Source organism: Urocitellus parryii, chromosome 10 (genome assembly GCF_045843805.1).
Source record: "Urocitellus parryii isolate mUroPar1 chromosome 10, mUroPar1.hap1, whole genome shotgun sequence".
NCBI classification, from domain to species: domain Eukaryota; kingdom Metazoa; phylum Chordata; class Mammalia; order Rodentia; family Sciuridae; genus Urocitellus; species Urocitellus parryii.
Genome location: NC_135540.1, coordinates 80,873,159 through 80,880,129, shown reverse-complemented (window position 1 = coordinate 80,880,129; position 6,971 = coordinate 80,873,159).

Here is a 6,971-nt window from a genome sequence, read left to right as displayed (position 1 = left end):
ATTTCTACCATGCAGAACTGGACTGCATTTGTTCCTGAATGTAACTGAAAATAAATTTGTAGTAAATATGGACACATATTTCTTTCTTTTGAAAAAAAAATCACATGAGGAAGAGTATCAAACTGTTTTTAGAACTGTTAAAGAACACGCTGATTTATTTTTGTAAGGGGATTTAAAAATAGAATGGAGAAACAGCAGTAGCTTATCATTTATCTCTACTCATTCTAACAACTTAGGGGAAACAGAGTAATTTCATATTTTTAAGTAGGCTTGTTGCCTTAGATTTCTGAAAAAACCTAACATGTGCTAAATATCCCAGTCAATGTTAATGTTTATATTAGAAGTTCCTCATTTGTTTACCCTTGTTTTCTTTACACAAGTCACTGTGTGCATTGAAGTGAGGGTATGCTGAGTATGTGTGTGTGTGTGTGTGTGTGTGTGTGTGTGTGTGTACATGTGCCTGGGTCTGTGTCCTCTATAGGTAGTGTACTTAATATGACTCTGTAACTCAGTCTACACAGGATTCCTTGTTTTTCAGTTTCATGTTCTGGCAAGCACCATTTTAGTATGAGAAATTTACCAAAATGGTAGAACAATTCAAGAGCCTGTACAGAGTTGCCATTGGATCCTCCATTATATTGGAAATACTGCTATTTTCAGTTTTCTGCCTTCCAGAAAAGGGAGTCAGCAGCTCAGTTTTTAAAAAATCCCAGATGCAACTCATCTTTTGCCCTTCTTTCTTATATGTCTTTTCTAAAATGAATTTTATAGTCCTTCCTGCTAGATGCTGTGGTGTACACCAGTAATCCCAGACACTCAGGAGGGTGGCTGAGGCAGGAGGATGGCAGGCTTGAGGCCAGTCTGGGCAACTTAGTGAGACCCTGTCTCAAAAAGAGAAAAAGAAACTCCCTGTAAAACACAACAACAGCAACAATTCTTCCTGAGGCCATTGGAATTTTACTTGCTTGATATTGCCTTGCCTTCCTGTGGAATTTCCCATAGACATTGACCATCAACACTCTCACCTTGGTTGAATATCATTCATCAACCACATCTGGATCAAGGGCACCTTTTTCACACAGATTTGGGCTTTTGCCTCAGTCGTGGAATCTACACTTTAGCAAAGCTCACCAAGTTTATCCACCAGGAAAAGGAGTTAAATGTAGATACTATTTGGTTTTTGTTTCATTTCCATTTATCATACATACCTTATCTCATTTTTGCCCTAGAAAATTGTTTTATAAATCTTTCCCTTGCTATGTTTGCTCGAGATACAAGAAGCCATTTCAGGCTGTAGATGGTTGTTAGTGTTTTATCTGTGGTTAGTCCTTGTCTTAATTGAGTATTACCTGGTGAATAGAAATAACTCGTCTGTTTTGGAAGCTGTGCAGGATCAGAAGCCATGGAATTTTGCTGTGTCTCTGCCTGTAGCTATCTATGGTGGTTCAGTCATCTAATAAATATTTATTGAGCTTCTATCTATTTTGTGGAAGGTTCGAGTTAACTGTGTGTCTTGTGTCCTCCCTGGTAACATGAAGAGACTGACCACTTGAGCTGGAAGTCCTTTTGGCACTGAACGTTTGGGTTTTTATTATAAGCTATTCCGTACACGTCTTCCTTGAGGGGACTATAGTGATGGATGTGAAAACACTGCAAGTATCTCTGTGCATCAGCCAGATGCAGGAACATCCCCACCCTTCAGTGTTGGTAAACCAGTGTGGCATTCTCTGTAGTCTAAGTGGCATTTTATTGGAAACCTATTAAAAGGATATGAAGAGAAGCTCTTTGCCACTTTAGAAATATACAAAAGCTGGTGTGGGTGTGTGTTGACTCTGAATGAGATATAACAGGTCTAAAAAATGAATGAAGTTGTGGTGTCTAAGTAACCCTGTTTCCTCTAGTTCACTTCCTTGTTGTTGTTGTTGTTGTTGTTGTTCTGGTACCATAAAGTTAAAGATTCAAACCAAGATGTGGGATGAAATTACTTTCTAAAAATTGTTCTTATCACTGGGTGCGATGGTGCACAGCTGTAATCCCAGTGGATCAGGAGCCTGAGGCAAGAGGATCTCAACTTCAAAGTCAACCTCAGCAACTTAGCAAGATGCTGTCTAATATATATATATATATATATATATATATATATATATATATATATGAAATGGGCTGAGAATGTGGCTCAGTGGTTAAGTGCCCCTGGGTTCAATCCTCAGTACCTCTCACCACCCCCCAAAGAAATATTCCTATACATTTGAATGCCAAATTTTAAAGACAGAAATGAACCAGAGTGTCGCTGCCATATATATCCTGGTCATACTGTCTTTTGACAAAGAAAATTTCTTGTTCCTTGGTATATTTGATTAAATTCTTAACAGTTTTTCTTAGAGATGCATTGATGAAAAAGGCTGGCAATTTTTAGTATCACTTCTCAGCCTCATATACAAATTAAAGTCTGTTGCTTTTCTTAATGTGAATCAATGCGTATTTAATATAGATTAAATACCACCAAATGGCAAAAAAATACTTTAAGTAATAAAAATTTCTAAGTACCAACTAATTACAATTTATTTTAAGTAGCAATTGATATGATGATACTACTACCTAATGAAAGATCTTGGAAAGTCTCTTAGCAATGGAAAGAGATTTCACTGGTAACTTTTTCCCAGGTGACTTTATAGCCATCATTCAACCTCTATTGTATTAAGGACATATTATGCTAACTATGGAAAAAGTTTTATTCCAAAAGAATAAAGAAAGATTGTTGGGTGTCGTGGAACACACCTGTAATCCCAGCAACTCAGGAGGCCGCAGCATGAGGATTGCAAGTTCAAAGCCAGCCTCAGCAAAAGCGAGGCGCTAAACAATTCAGTGAGACTCTACCTCTAAATAAAATACAAATAGGGCTGGGGATGTGGCTCAGTGGTTGAGTGACCCTGAGTTCAATCCCCTGTATCAAAAAAAAAAAAAAAAAAAAAAGAAAGAAAGAAAGAAAAAATTGGCATGGATGAGAAGAGAAATTACATTTACAAAATGCCATGTCCTAAAATTCATGCATCTCTCTCTCTTTCCCTCTTTTCCTTCTTCCCTTCAGCCCTTCCACTCTCAACCTTTCCCTAGCCATTCTGCAGTGTGGGAACCCACCCCACACACATATAAACACCGTCATTTTATAAAGGAGTTCTTTTTTCAATAACTGTTCTCTGGAATTCCAATTAAGGGACAGCTAATGTTGATTAGTATTTTAAGAATATTTTATTGTAACCTATGTAAATAACATACAATTTACAGAATTGGGGTTGTATAACTTAAACTGGAAGATTGGATTCCTCAGATCTCAGGACTACAGTATTCCAGGTTAATTTTTATATTCACCTAGCTATATATTAACTGTGGATCATTTATTCAGTAAGATAAATTTTTACCTAATATTTCTGTATGACTCCTTGCCCATTTAATATTTTCATAGATAATCATATGTGAGTAATACTATCATCAGTCATCTTATAATTTTTAAGATATAACTATACTATTCCGTTTAATCTTGCTACTTTCACTTTTCTCTGTGCTAACAATGTCTGGACATTGGCTTCTCGTTGAATCAAGGTTGGGTTAGAGAATAGCTTCAGCACACTTAATGTATAAGATTAAATAAGTGATTAAATAAGAAATCTTGGGTAAGTCTGACTTCTCTGTATAACTTTTCTTCCTCTGAGAGCTGTATTTTAATGTAGTTAGTAAGTGATAAAATAATCCCCTTTTTCTGAAAACCAAGCCTTCCCGTCAGCTTTCCAAACTAGTTTCTGTAAATGTTTTAGATGAGAAATGCTTGTACAGTAAATGGCAATTAAAAAAAAATATATATATATATTATATATGTATATGGAAAAACTTTAAAGATGCTTTTAATTTATTTAATGACTGTTGCCTTCCTATAATGGTTATAATTTTCATCATTAGAAAATGAGAAAAAAATCTTTTTTTACTATAGTTCCTAGATGCAACATGAAATTTGGTTCTTTAGTCAAATCCATTTAAAGGGTGTATTGCAGTGAAACTGTGAAGGACACTTCACTACTGATGTGCTAAGCTTTGCTGAATTTGTATCACTTTTCTCCAGTAATGAAGAGCTTTTCATTATATCATATGGAAATAAAAATTGCTTAACTGAATATTTCTCCTTTTCTTTCTCTGAGAATGACTATTTCTTACATGGTTTAGACTGTGCTACATTTGAAAAGGGGTCATTTGCTTAGGCACAGAGTTGAACCTTTTGAGATAGTATCATGAATGGGGCCTGGTAGCTTACTACCAACATACATGATTAGCTCTGTGGAATAATACTGATATATACCCATAACGAGAAATATCTTATGTCTTTCTAATTTGAGAAATGAAACTTGAATTGTTTCATATTTTCTTTTCTTTTGTTACCTACAAATCCCACATTTTGTACTTGGAGATTTGGGGTTTTAAAGTTTTGTGGTTTTTTTCTGGATGTTGGACCCACTTGTTTAACAATAATTTTATTCCATCAGTGTTTATTACCATGTCCTGTCCATTTTAGACTAAGGATCTAAATGTCACTAATATGATCACTGAGCTATTTTTCAGGCTATCAATTTCTCTTTAAGGAAAAGAGGAACAGAGGTTTAAAAGTAAAATATGCTTTTGTATTATTTTAATGTGTTAATCTATCTCTATCAAACTGTGGTGTATCATAACTTTTCAAAACTACAAGACATTTTTGAAAAATTATTTTGAGCAAATTCCTTAACCTCTCATGGCTTCAATTATTTCATGTATAAAATGAGGCAATGAAATTCTTGCCTCATATGGTCCTTACAAGATTGAATGAGATAACACACTTGCATAACTTAGCCAAATGCCCAAAACAGAATGACAACTTTGTTAATAATAATCCTTCCTTTTATTATCATTACTATCTTATCTAGTGTGTCCATTCTCCAAGTGAGGAAATGCAGACCTGTGCTGATAGACATCTGTTTGGATGTCTATACCCATCATGCCCCCTTCAGAAACTGGTCTCCCCCCAACCACAACAGGAAAGGGTTGACACATAACAAAGATGGGCACCTGACAGAAGCTGGACCAGTAATGGTGAAGTTAGGAGGTTATTTAGCAGCAGGGATGGTGATGGAAGCCCTGTTTTTCACTAGGCACATTGAACAGTTTGAAGCCAGTTGTAAACTGAAGAATGAATTGGGTATAGATAAAGCTTTGGCCTTGCAGATAAAAGAGAGTAGCTGCCTTCTTTCATGATGATATTCCAGTTTTTTTATATTGTCTCATAAATTCTGCTTCCCACCCTTGGATTACATTAGTTATTCATAAAACAAAGTATCCACTCTTACTAAAATTGGTTTGAAACAATGTTCATAATTTGCAACCAAACAAATAAACACACACACACACACACACACACCCATACACACACACACACACACACACACACACACGCCCTCAATTGAACTGCTAAGTATGTACAGTGCTATAGGATGACCTACCAAAAAATTGGTATTGGAACCCTTTGAAACATTATGGATACAGCATGATCTTTGAGGTCTTGAGTTTGAGTCATGACTTTGTTGGTTACCACCAGAGTGATGTGTGCCTTTGAGCAATATTGATGAGATCTTCATTTTATTAGGGTGGTCAATTCTGTAATGAATGAATACTTCCGAAAGAGTCACTGTTGCAATAAGTGCCTTATTTTCCATGCCAGAGGATTTCCCTGGAATATCTCTTGGGATTGGTCTCTATAGCTATTAGAAAGCATGGTGCAGCTCAAGGTTGAGATCTCTTTGCATCCACATCACTCTAGAAGTTATTTAGTATTAACAAACATTTTCCACATTGTACAAACATCTACTTTTGTTGATGAAAATGAGCTTGATGATATAAAGCATCAAAAGCTAAACTGTCCACAGTCTCAGAAAATGGAGTTAGCTGTTTATAATTAAAAATAAGTAAGTATTGACCAATGAAATGAAAACATACAACAGGAAAAGGCACAATTTTGTAAAATTATATACTTAGATCCATAGCACTCAAAATTTATGAATGTGAGTTTTTACCTGCTGCTCTTTTGAACACACACACACACACACAAGCATGCACGACTTATGGTATGATCTTTAAAATTAAGTTTGAGTTATAGTTGTTTTTCAGTTGCATTTGGTACAACCCCCAGATACCAGCCAATGCTAAGTTCTAGGCTTGTGTACTTTTCTAAGATCTTTTGCCTCCTGGCATTCATTATTTTCACTTGGTGATCTTCAAAATCACCTCTTGCTCTAGCATATCAGAATCTGTGATCCAAACATCCATATTAGATCACAATTCACAACTCACTTTTGTTCTGATCACCTTAGGGGATTAGGATCATCTTAGGGGAAGAAAACAACAACATTCATCATGATACAAGGGAAAGTGATAAGAACTGGAGAGAGGTCCAGGAGAATTGATCATCTTTCCTCAGTCTAGAAGGAGATTGTAGGTTCTATCTCACTTCTATCAAGAGATTGTGAGACTCTTCTACCATTCATACCCCTATTTAAAACATTCATCCACTCATTTTAGTTGTGAAAATACTTTAAAAATATCTGAATTTTACCTATTATTAATTCGAGAGTATATTATGGGAGTTAGAGACTTAGGCTTGTAGCCAAACAATTTGCATTTGAGTTCAAACCCTGTTGTTTATGAGTTGTGCAACCTTGGGCAAATTATTGAATCTCTCTCTGTTTCCCTGTCCTGTCCTCACGTGTAAAATGTGAACAAAACACAGAAACTGCCCTATAGTCTTGTGAGGGTTACTTGAGTTATCACACATGAAACATGTTGCTGTTCATGGCACAAAGTAAATGTTCTATAAAGTTAGCTATTTAATTCATGCAATGAACTTATATTCTGGGAATGTCTTCACTGGACTCTGAGTAGTGGTAAGCATTATG